The sequence below is a fragment of the Euphorbia lathyris genome, chromosome 7 (assembly GCF_963576675.1).
Source record: "Euphorbia lathyris chromosome 7, ddEupLath1.1, whole genome shotgun sequence".
Taxonomy (NCBI): domain Eukaryota; kingdom Viridiplantae; phylum Streptophyta; class Magnoliopsida; order Malpighiales; family Euphorbiaceae; genus Euphorbia; species Euphorbia lathyris.
This window is the reverse complement of record NC_088916.1, coordinates 8,219,873-8,233,072: the sequence shown is the minus strand read 5'-3', so window position 1 is coordinate 8,233,072 and position 13,200 is coordinate 8,219,873. Positions and strand designations below refer to the sequence as shown.

The following is a 13,200-nucleotide window of genomic DNA, read 5'->3' as shown; positions in this document are numbered from 1 at the left end:
TGTAGTGATATTGACCAAAATCTTCTACCAAATTATATTTGCTAATCGGAAAGCTAATGGTAGTCGTGGCAACTATATGGCATGCATGCGAACTGACTTGGTCTGTCTGTGCACAACTAAAAGAGAAGTTCATACTATTGAGAAAAATGGTAAAATCAACCCAAAAAATGAAAAAATCAGAAAAGAAAAGGCATAATTCTACAAATATCAGAACTCATTGAACCTCTGCAAAAGGCAAACAAAGATCATATGCTAAAATATACACACAAAAAATTAACCATGGACCATAATTTTCCAAGTGTGGCGTAAATGGTGCAAAAGGATTTTTCCTCCTTCCTGAACAAAAAATCATACTAAAAGTTGGATATGCCCACTTGGAATGCGATTGACACCAAGCTTTTAATGAGAGGTGGTATCTCCTGGCAATTTTCCAGTTTTCTCTTTCTTAAAATTTCCTCCCTAAAGTCCACAATCTTCTCCTTGTAATCCTAAATGCAGAACGCAGCTCAGCCACACTGTAACAATACTGCTTTTAAATATTTTTGTTTTTGAATCTTACCTGTTTCAGTTCATGCTTCAATTCTTTCCTTACATGCTCCATCAATGACCTCTCACTTTCAGTGGGAACAAGTTGGCCATATCCCACGCAATCTAGCCGGTCCATAGTTCCATGTACAAGTTGGCATCACTATCTTCCTGATCATCCTCATCCTCTAACATCGTGGCACCGGTGCCTTCACCCAATGATGCACCTGCAATGCATCATGATTAGGTTGTAAGCCTAGCAACTTCAATCTGACTCTCATTATGGTAAACGAAGAAGCATAACAAAAACTTGGGAAAAATCTTTCTGATTCTTCAAGAACGAGTGGAGGCAAAGCAGATGGGTCGGTAAAGATCTCTTGGTCATGTTATAGGATAATGGTAAGAAAGGGAGCAGAGTGTAAAAGTCCACATGTTAATGTTCTGCAACATGCATTTTGAGGTTTAAATTAGAAGTTCCAAAACAAAGTATTCTTAGGAGATGTTATAATCAAGCATACTACAGTATTCTTAGGAGATGTTATAATCAAGCATACTACAGTATTCTTGTTAGATTGGTTAGAGGAGAGCATATCCGTTCTGTTTTAGCAGTCAGAGTTATAAAAATGTGAAAAAAGATAAAATGATCTTTTTACTATGTCAATATGTGCATTTAATGAACAAAGCCTTCCAACATTATCTTCTATTGCATACAGAGAAGTGGACGAAAACAATATGCACATAGAGACATCAGAACACAATATAGAGAAGTTTTCAAGACAGAAATTTGTCTTTCTAATTTGCAACAGAAGAAACATTGAAACTGTAACTGTGCCTGTAAAGATACTGCAACAACAATCGGGGTAACATTAAACAGCATGTCTCCTCAGAAAAAAAAAAAAGGACGGCCCGGTCGCACTACGCGTCCCCGCTGAGCGAGGCTCCGGGGAGGGGTCCCACCACAAGGGTGTACTGGGGGCAAGCCTTCCCCTGCCAATTTATTTGGCAAGAGGCCGCTCCTAAGACTCGAACCCATGACCTCTTGGTCACACGACAACAACGTTTACCGTTGCGCCAAGGCTCGCCCTCAGCATGTCTCCTCAGAATGAAGATTAAAAGTTCTATGAAAAGAAAAACTGCTGTTATTATTGAGAGAAGTAATGAGATATGCTCTTATATAAGCACAATTAACAATTTCATTCCAGATATCCACACGAAACCATGTCCACCAAACAAAAATAGAAAAGAAAAATCATCTTAGAACTCAATTCAGTAAACGAGTTTTATAGCTAAAAAGAAAATGTTTCACTGTCAAGAAGGTCACTGAAGATGCACTTGTGGCAATAGAATATAAACAGTTCAGTTTTACATGGGTATAAAAGTTAACCTCTTTTCCCCTATAGAAAAAGTTAAAAAACAAAAAAAAAAGAATTTGATATAGGATGTACCCATGGATTAAACTGTGATCCTTGTCCTTCTCAGTGAATAGTCATTATAGTTGAAAACATATAACCAAAGTCAAAAGTAAATCAAGATAAAACAAATACACAATCCTAAAACATGTTTTAAGTACCAATAACAAAAATTTGCTCAGAATATCAAGCTAGACAATGTCTAGTAGACATACTTCTAAAAGCTAGATGAGGGCCAGAAAAGCAAAATGTTTTAACAAAAATCCGAGTGTAACTATAAAGGAAGTAAGCATGCTATCAAGGAGCTCCCTTCAAAATCTGAAAGAGAAACAGAGAATCAAGTTGGTCTAGTGCCAATTTCGCACCCTTTTTTAATATCACATTGATGGAATCATGTTCCTTTCAAATCTTACAAGCCATTCAGGTAAATTCCAATGTCCTCCCTCCCCACTTCTAACATTTTATTTTTACATTCCATTAACTTGTGTTGCCTCCTCTTCCTCCACTAAAATATGAGCAACAGATTTTGCCCTTGTACCAATATCTCATGAATAAAAGCACTGAAACACTTGCACCCAACTTCATTGTCACATCATTGTCACATTGAGCTTCAGAATCATAATTGAAACCCGCATGCCTACCCTTCACCCTCTCAGTGCAAGAAGATTTCAATATTAATAATGAAAAGAAACTATAGCCTAGAGTTGAACCAACTTAAAGTTGCTAACTTGCTACGAGAAAAAAGTGATACAAGGGAAAGAGAAATATAAGCTAACTAAAAAATCATATAATTGCGACTATGCAAAATAAAATAGCAAAACAGGCACAAAAAAGAGGCAGCATGACTCTTGAACATTTAATCAATGAAGCTATTTACTCTTTCAATGCTCAGTCGAAACAAGACCAACACCTATTATTTTAGTTTGCAGAGAAGATGATTCCTAAAAGAATTACCAGTTAAGCTTTGCAGTGATTGTTCAAGCTCCCAGCAAGCCATCACTGCCTCCATAGCATGAACACGGACATGTTGTTGCAATTGATCTTTAAAAGAGCAGAGAAGTACAACATAATGTGTCTGCATAACAAAAACCTGACAAGGAGATGACAAGGAGAGTCAGATGAAAGAACAAAATATGAATACAAGGATTTGAGTTAGAAGAAAGAGGTAAAATAAATAATTGTGCAAATAGTATTCTCCATAAAACTCGCTACAGATTGAGTTTGATATACTATATACCATACAACAAATAGTATTACTCTGCCAGACAGTAAAGTATTCTAGGTTACTACTTACTCAATTTACTAGAACAATGACGACATCTAGGATCGTAAGTGATCATTAGAAAAAATTGCCGATGAGTTCTTGGACGCCATCCTTGCCTAATATATCCTTCAACAGCATCCACTTACTTCTTCAGGTGTAACTTTGCTATCATAATCCCTGCCAACAATGAACATAAATTAATATAAGTTTGGAGGTTCAGTTGCATGAAGAAAGGGGCTACAAGGGTTTATTAACCCCTGAACTTATAGTCAAACAAAACCTGAGGACATAACAGGCATGGCCACTTTGCATCTAAACATGCAATCTGCCCACAATTTAGAAAACAATAGGAGTTTCTTGAGGGTGCATTAAAACAGTATGTCTTAAAGAACAAAGTAGAATTTCAAATGTGGTTTAAGGCTTAGCAAATATTGTTCACTAGGTAATGTAAAAGAACATAATTTAGAAAAGAATAAAAAAGCTTTATAGATCAACTTGACTATCAAGAAAAGGACACTGTCAAGTCTACATCAACTAAGAAAAAATACGAGAAAACTCCACCCAAAGCTAAGAGCTTTAGATAAGCAGCCACATCCATTGCTAGTACAAACATGTTATAAAGGCAAGCTTCAGCCATTTCAATTTTTATTTCCAAAGCCTATAACATTGTATCAAATTACATAGCCACAATCTAGTTATGTAACAAGGCTATATGTCACATGATCAATTTATTTGAAATCCTGAAAACCTTATTGGCTTCCATTTGTAAGCCATGGGAAGAAGGGTTTATACCACCGGAATCCCAAGTAATCAGCATGGTCAAGGAATGAAAGGCCTTGCCCAAAGCAGCCTTCAAAAATTACCATTAAAAACTTAAAATTCCAGCCCTTACAGATGTTGAAGCTAAAATTGCAAGTGCACTACTAAGTTCACAGAACTACTGTCGTTTATCTAATATTCTTGCTCTAGCTTGTTCTTATGCCTCATATGCTCCTGGTGTGGTCATCTCTGTCAATGCCACATCCTCTTCACTACTTTTAGATTCTTTCACCTGGGCAAGCTCTTCTTCCTCCTAAAACTTATCAATTTCAAACTGACTTAGCAAACAAAAAATGACAAGGTTCCTTCTGAAAGAGAGAAGTTTGTAGATCATAACTTGATGCAAAAAGTTTCAAATTTCTTATTTAACTAAATTAGGGTAAAGTGCAAGCTCAAGAGAGAACTTATGACTTCGAGGATGGAGAGGGTTTCGAACCCACAATATTCCTATCAATACTTCGGTGACCGACTCTTTCAACACTGGTCAGACATCCATCTCCTTCGCACAAGCAATCACGATTGGTAGGACCATAATTTTCTTAAATCATTTCAGCTCAAATAACATGTGAACTTTCAATTGATCTGCGTCTGCCTAGAGTTATAATATAACAAGAAGCGAAAAGAGTAGGTGAATTATAAGAAACAATGCAGTTCTGTCCTTGAATGAAATGTAATTCAAATCTACAGTTCTGTCCTTTTCCTAATTTCCTTCTCCTCCTTCCCTCCATTAAAAAGGACATCCATCTCCACCCTCTTTTCCTCACTCCAAAATCTTATCCAATGTGCTCAAAAGTTGTATATGAACCAGTTAAAATTCATGGTTTCTAGTTAGTGGAGGTTTGTTTTTACTGTAAAAAGAAGTGAAGAAGGAAATGGCAAACATATTTTAAGACAATTACATTTTTTCTTTTTCTAATCTTCAAGTCGTTTTCATCTTGGTTTCACTTTGATTGATTTAAAGGTTTTGAGGATTAGGTTTCAAGTCAGTTCTAACTGGTATACCACAGTTCTATTTCCAACCAAGTCAGTCCTTATGTACCAGGTCCAACAACTAACCTCTCCTTTCCTCATTCGGACATACAAATATTATTGTCAGCGGGCAAGATCGAAAACTATTACGGTTATATGAAACAGAGTATGATCCTTAAAACGACTTCAAATTTCATTGGTACTCTACATCAACTCCCTCTATGTATAAAGATGATTCTGATTTTGTTGATTTTTTTTTCTTCTCCATGTTTTAATAAAAAAAACACTTCAAATTACACAGAAAATTTACCTTCTCTTCTGATGCATCAAATTCCTTTGCCATTTGAGCAGCATAGATGAACTCCTGCAATTGAGGGTTTTGATCCTGAAGCAGAGTATATAGGTCAAGGAAAGAGTGGGACTGGATCCACCATACACATATACACACAAAACGCTGAATAAATCAAGGGTCCCTTGTACTCGGCCCGAAACACTTATTGACCCCTGAACTTTGGGCATGTCTTATTAACTCCCTTAACTTACTTAGAATGACTGATTGGTACCCTAAACCCTAAACTTACTTAAACTAACCAAGTGGTACTCGAACTTGCTCAAAATGACCTATTGTCTCCTTGAACTTGTCTTAAAGTGTCTTACTGGCCATGTAGCACCGGGAGGTTAATCAAGTCACTTTAAGCAAGTTCATTGGGGCAATCGGTACTTTAGGCCCCTTAAACTATTGACTAAAAGGAAACTAAAGATCCCAAAATCAGTTATCATAACACTCAAAGAGGATAAAGCTGCAGTTAAGATTAAGGAACCTATATTACCTTGAATGGAACAGAGAGATTGAGAGAGAGAGATCGAGCCAGTCACAAAGCTGCAGTTAAGATTAAGGAAACAAATTAACATATTGAACTTCATATTAACAAGTAACAGATCAACCTTAGTAGACACCAACGTGGAAAATCATCTGCAAGAAGCAAAATACACAAAAGGTTAATCTCAAAACCTGCTGCCGCATTTCTTCAACAGATAACAAACCAAGCATGTCACATTCCCTACAACCTTCACCAAGCTCAGCCTCTGAAAGAGACTCCACACCCTCTTCTTGAATTAACTTATCATCATTCTTGATACTGAAAGCAAAATAACATGATGAATAATAGGCAAATTACATAACTTCTCCCCACAAAAAATAGAGATTAGGAATTCCGGACTATAAGCCTCAATTCTGATGTCTGTTGTGGTCAAATTATTTAACAAAATAGAAAGACACCAGATCAGTGGGGAAAAGAAAAAGGAAACAATAGTAGACAATAAGGTAAAAGCAGATATCATCATAAGAGTTAATTGATTAGAATTCATTCACTTATACTAATTAATTAATGTTTTTTCATTACTTTGAAGACCAAGCCATTCCAAGAACCAATTAGAAATCCCACTATACTATGGAAGCTGTATCATGAAAAGAAATTTGAGAGCTCTCTCCAAACAAAGATTATTGAGCATCATATATAATTATATTGAGGATAAGCAACTGGGAAGTTACTTAACTTTCTACATATTTATACTTTAACCTGATTAAAAATGATATACTCCTTCCATCTAATTATTTATTAGTCCATATGCCCAAATTACAGCTAGGCAATGTTGCAAATACACGAAAGCCAACACTGGAAACACTATTTCTAAGACATAGCCAGCCTTCAAACAAAAACAAGACAAGAAATTTAGAATGCTACTAAAGAGAAGTGTATGTGCAACATATCAACGAGGTAACAGAGCTAGAATGGTAATTACCTCATTTCCAGAATATGTGTCTAAAAAATCATCCAGGAAGGTCATAGCATATTCTGAAGAAGAACATCTACCACATTCAAAAAGAAACCCAAAGGGCAGAAGTCATATGAAACCCAAAGGGCATAAAAGAGCCTAGATGCTTGGAATAATATACGCAGAACTCATATGAAACCCTAAGGACATAACAGAAGGGTTAATTACGACCCTAAAGGAAACCAGGACAAAAATCAAACAAACATTGCCTACACATCAAGTTGAGCTTAACACAATAACCTTAATTTGAATAATTTATAATTTATAGATTCTAAAGCTTCAAACTAAGACAACAACCAAATAGATAGCAATGGGGATAGTTAAAGATCAATACCTCAAGAAGAGCACGAGAAGAGGAGCCGGATATGGAAGTGAAAATTAACTGTTGAACCAGTTACAATTTCGAATTTGGAGCTGAAAGCTTGACAAGGCCTATCCATGTTAGTATATCGGCCACCCAACCACTGGCGGAAGAAATTAGGCGTTCAATACAAGATGAGAATTTCGTCTTCTAGGGTTTCTGCAAGAATAAATTGAAAGGGGTTCTACAAAGATAAAGTGAGGAGGTTTTTGCATATAGTCGATGTATTTTAGTCTCGGAGAGGGAAGAATTTTTGGTTTTGAAATTTTGGTTTTTGAGGGAGAAAAGATGAATTGGGGGAAACGAAAATAGAGGGGGGAAATGTTGGCGGTACAAGGGAAAAAAACGTTAAGGGGTTTATTTCTTACCATTACAATTAATAAGTGTTTATTTTACTATTACAATTTGTAAGGGGTTTTTTTATTTTTCTATCAAAATAAAAATAAATTTTTTTTTAATTTATAATGAGTTAATAAGAGGAAGTTCTGGCAAAATTTAATAAAAAAAAAGTGTTTTGTTTATTAATAATATAATTAGATGATTTACTCTTATTAAATGTATTGAGAATATATTTTTAATAAGAAAATTTCATACCCTTAATAATTTTTGCTTACTAATACCTCTTTTTCTTGTAGTGAAAATTATTTGAAAGGAATATACGTATTTTTTATATAAAATTTTAACACATTATTTTTTATAATGTTGGACTAAAATTTGAATTTTCATATTCTACCTTATTAGTGCAAATGATGCTTATTTTAATTTAAATGAATTTTAAATTGAATTAGCCAATAACTTTTATTATTAAAAGGCTGGGTAGGGCTGTCGGCGCAGTGCCTTGCGCGGGATCCTCTCCTCCGAGCTGTGAGGGGCAGGCAGGGGCTACGACGGGGAGGCAGGCTGCCTCGGGTCTGGATGTTTCTAATAATTCGGGAAGGGTGGGTGTTGTAGGAGTAGCTCATGGAAAGACGGTCTCCCCCAGACCTAGGGTTCAGATGAGCGAGATCGGTAAAAACTCTTGGAAGGACACGGTCATGGGGGTGGCTGAGGAAGAGCCGGTTTTAGAGGAAGTTTTAATGGTGGGAGATTCTGATGATATGTTCTCGGATTCTGATGAGGAAGATAATGGCCAGGAGGATCCTCTCTGTCCGGTCATTAGACTTTCCGCTGCAGAGAAGCGTGAGCTTAGAGAGAAGTGGAAGGTGTCTTTGATTGTTACTGTCCTAGGTAAGCGAATTAGTTTTAACTATTTTGCCCAAAGAATACAAGCGCAATGGGCAAGGAAAGGTAAAGTCAGTATTACTGACCTGGAAAATGACTACTATGTCATTAAATTTACTAGGGTTGAGGATTATAATTCGGTTATCAAGGGAGGCCCATATATCATTTCCAATCATGTTTTGGCCTTAAGGCCTTGGGTTCCTAATTTTAATCCTCACGACTGTTCGGTTAACAGGATCTTGACTTGGGTAAGATTCCCGGGCCTTCCCATTGAGTACTACAGTGAAAACTTTCTGAGTAAAATAGGAGGTTTGGTTGGTAAGGTCCACCATGTGGACAAGACTACAATTGGGGCCATTAGGGGTAAGTTTGCTAGGGTATGTATAGATGTTGATCTGGCTAAACCTTTACTTTCTAAGTTCTGTGTTCAGGATAAAGTGTTCTTTATTGAGTATGAAGGTTTACATAACATCTGTTATGATTGTGGCATGTATGGTCATTCTCAGGAGGGTTGCCCTAAAAGGGAGAGGGTTGTTATAGAGAGGGTTGAGAGTAGTGTGCGGATTACTGGAGGGAACCAGGGGTATGAAGGGAACTTTGGTCCCTGGATGGTGGCAAAGAGGCCCGCTAGAGGTAGGAATCAACCTGCAGTGGTTTACAATCGTCCTCCTGATATCAACACAAATTCTAAGTCCCTTTCTCCTAAAGCTACTGTTATTCCAAATGTCAAGGAGAAGCCTGTCCTCAAAGCTAGAAAGGAGGCTGGGGTTTCTTCAGTAGCCTTGCCTGGGTCCAGATTTGGGGCCCTGATGATTGAGGAAGTTCAAGAGTCAGACCAAGATGAGAATCATATGGATGAGAGTATTCCAGGATTAGAGTCTGTAGATCAAGTCGAGAAGGTGGTTGAATCTGTGAACCCGCTTTTTGTCTCTAAGGATGAAGCCCAGGGGGGGACCCTGACCCTTGCAGCTAGAAGGATGAAGAATTCAAATGAGGTTAGTATTCCTGTTCCTGGTATTGATCCTGGGATTGGGAAATCTATGGGAGTTAACAAAACTAATATGAAAAAGCTTAAAGGAAAACAAAAAAAGTGGCCTTAACACTTTGGCGTTTCCAGATAAGAGGGGGCCCGGGGGTACCTCGGTAAGGCTCTTAGGAGCCCCTAGTAAATACCTAGCTTAGGGTAGGGGTGTGGTCAGTTGTCCTCCTTTCTATGGATTTGTTATTTTGGAATGTTAGGGGTGCGGCTAGCAAGGCTACCCGTATCCATATTAATGATCTTATTAAGCAGTTTAATCCATCTTGTTTTGCTCTTTTGGAAACTAAGATTAGTGGTGAGAAAGCAGATGAGGTGGTTAAGAAGTTTAAGAACTGGCACTGTGTTAGATCGGAGGCAACTGGCCGGACTGGGGGGATTTGGCTTTTTTGGAGGCCAGATCGGATTCATTTTGATATTCTTAGCATGGATAAGCAGTTCATTCATTGCAAAGTGAGTATTTCCGGCAATACTCCCTTTTTTTATTACCCTTGTGTATGCTGACCCTATCTTGTCTAATCGAAAACGGCTCTGGGAGGTTCTCTATTCTATGAGTGTCAGCATTTCGGAGCCCTGGTTTGTGGCGGGTGACTTCAATGATATCGCCTTTATGAGTGATCAGAGAGGGGGATCCAATCATTATGTTAATCGCTGTCTGCATCACAAGAATAGTATGGATTTATGTGGGCTTTCCGATCTGGGGGCTTCTGGTCATAAATTCACTTGGAAGCGTAATAATACTTTTGTTCGATTGGACAAAGTCTACGCTAATGTTTTAGCTCTAACTTCCTTCCCCGAGTGCTCTGTGTTGAACCTCCCATTCCGTCATTCGGATCATTGTCCTATTTTGTTTAGACTTTTGAGAGGTAAGCATCCTAGGGGTAAGAGACCGTTCCGGTATCAGTTGGCTTGGGAGTCCCATCCTAAGTTTAAAGAGTTCGTTCATGAGAGTTGGAGACCTCATTCGTATGTACTGCAAGCTGCTGAAGGGTTCAGGAATAAGGTGCAGGGGTGGAATAGGAATGTGTTTGGGCATATTATCAGAAGGAAGAACAAGTTATTAAAGAGGATGGAGGGCATTCAACGCAGGTTGGAGGGGAGGTTTGATCATAGCCTTGAGGGCCTCCTCAGAACCCTTCAGAAGGAGCTGGAGGCTGTGCTTAGGCAGGAGGAGTTCCTTTGGTTCCAGAAGTCTCGGAAGTCCTGGATTAGAGATGGCGATCGTAATACCAAATACTTCCATCTCTCTACCCTGATTAGAAGGCAGAGAAATAGAATTGAGGCCATTAAGGATTCTAATGGTGATTGGGTTTATGAAGATGAGGTTATTCGAAACTTAGCCCTGGATTTCTACAGAGAGCTGTTCAAAGAGGAACCTGTTCTTTTGGAGAGGGCTCACTCTATTGCTACATTTCCTTTAATCAGTGAGGATTGTAGTCAGGAGGCCTTTCAACCTATTTCCCGAAAAGAGATTGACCAAGCTATCTTCAGCATTGGGGCTTCTAAAGCTCCTGGGATTGATGGTCTTCCGGCGGGCTTTTACCATAAGCATTGGGATGTAGTGAAGGAAGGCATCTATAATTTTGTCTTGGGGGTGTTCAGTGGTTCGAAGGATATTGAGCTGGTTAATAGAACCCTCCTGGTTCTGATTCCTAAGATTGATAAGCCTTCTTCCTTTTTGCATATGAGACCTATCAGTCTTTGTAATGTTCTTTACAAAACTGTTACAAAGATTGTGGCTAATAGAATCTGTGGCATTCTTCCTGCGATCATTTGTCAGAATCAGGGTAGCTTTGTGCCTGGTAGACAAATGATGGATAATGTGGTGATCGCCCAAGAGATGGTCCACACGATGAAGATTAGGAAGGGGAGGAAAGGCATTGTGGCTCTGAAGCTGGATTTAGAGAAGGCCTATGATCGAATTAATTGGGATTTCTTGATGGAGAGCCTTGAGAGAGCTAGAATCCCGGACAGCTGGAGAAGTTTAATTAAGGTATGTATTTCTTCTCCTGTGTTTCAAGTTATGGTCAATGGGGATATGTCGGAGGAATTTTCCCCGGGCAGAGGAATCCGTCAGGGGGATCCTATGAGCCCTTTCCTTTTTGTTATTGCTATGGAGAGGCTCTCTCACCTGATTCAGGATGCGATTGATAATGGGAGTTTCCACCCTGTGGCGATCAACAGCTTATGTCCCCAGGTGACTCACTTATTCTTTGCAGATGATGTCCTTATCTTTCTTGAGGGTAATGAGGAGCAGTTGAGAGTCATTATGGATATTCTGGATTGTTTTTGTTCGGCCTCTGGGCAGAAGCTTAATATCCAGAAATCTAGGATGATGTGCTCTAAGAATATGAATCAGAGAGTCTGTAAGACATTAAGTGATCTCTCAGGTATTCCTCTTACTGATTCTCTTGGGAAGTATCTGGGCGTTCCCCTCCATAGTGAGCGTGCGTCTAAAGGCTCCTTCAAAGAGACTTTGGATAAAGCTAATTCGAAGTGTGCTACTTGGAAAGCCAAGATTCTGTCTCTCGCTGGCCGCCTCACGTTAATTCAATCTGTTAATTGTGCTGCTCCCAATCACATCATTCAGGCTTGTAAGCTTCCGGATCCTGTGCTTAATGATCTTGACAAGATTAACCGTAGGTTCCTGTGGGGGGAAGCTGCGGAGGGCAGGAAGATCCATCTTGTGCCTTGGAGTGAGGTTTGCCAGCCTAAAGATTCTGGGGGTCTGGGTATTAGGAAAGCAAAGGACAATAATAAAGTTTTATTAATGAAACTCCTTTGGCGTATGTGGCAAAACCCCTCCTCTCTTTGGGTTCGCCTCCTTTGTGGTAAGTATCGGAAAGACAAAATCTTCGGGGGCCCGAAAGAGAGAGTTGCTAATTGTTCCTTCCTCTGGAAAGGACTTAGTGCTGTGTTTGATGAGTTCTGCTCGGGAGTTGGCCTGGAGGTGGGGAATGGTAAGTCCATTAGTTTCTGGTTTGATAACTGGATTGGGGATAAACCGTTAATTGAGGTGTGTTCTTCCCCCCCGCCTAGTGATATACGCAACTGGAGGATTGCCGATGTGGTTGACTCGGAAGGGGACTGGATCTGGTCAAAGTTTGATACTTTCTTTAGCCTTGAGACTCTCCTTAGAATGCGGGGAGTGAAGGTGAGTAATCAAGAGGAAGACTTGGATAGGCACTGTTGGGCGCTGACTAACAATGGAGTTTATTCTTGCAAATCGGCCTTTGAAGCTTTCTCTCTCTTTAGATCTGATCCTCCCTCGGATGTGTGGAAGTCGATTTGGACCCTTAAAGTTCCTTTCCGTATTAGGAGTTTCCTGTGGCTGGGCGTTAAGGACAGGCTTCTTGCTAATTCGGATAGGCACAGAAGGCACTTGGCTGATTCTGGAGCTTGCAGTAGATGCAGAGGCCATGTTGAGACTTTGTGCCATGCTCTTAGAGATTGCTCTAATAGTAAAGAGGTTTGGAGGAAAATTCTCCCACACCATATTTTCTCTTCCTTCATGGCACATTCTGAGGTCGACTGGTTCTCTGATGGTGTTAGAGGAAAGTTGCTTCCATACATGGAGCATGGTGACATTTTCTTTGCTATTATCTGTCACCAAGTTTGGAAATGGAGAAACGAGGAGATTTTTGGAGATAAAACTGTTTTTATGACAAACTTAGCTGATTTCTTCTCGAAAAAACTTTTCTCTATTATCGATAGTTTCAAAGGAGAGTCCATTGCTAGAGCCTCTCAGTGTTGTGATGTC

General features: G+C 39.1%; 1 pseudogene; it reads right to left on the bottom strand.

Annotated features, from left to right (window-relative positions):
- Positions 1 to 214: 214 nt before the first annotated feature.
- On the bottom strand, positions 215 to 7,406 carry LOC136235985 (homeobox protein knotted-1-like 3; annotated as a pseudogene).
- Positions 7,407 to 13,200: the final 5,794 nt, after the last annotated feature.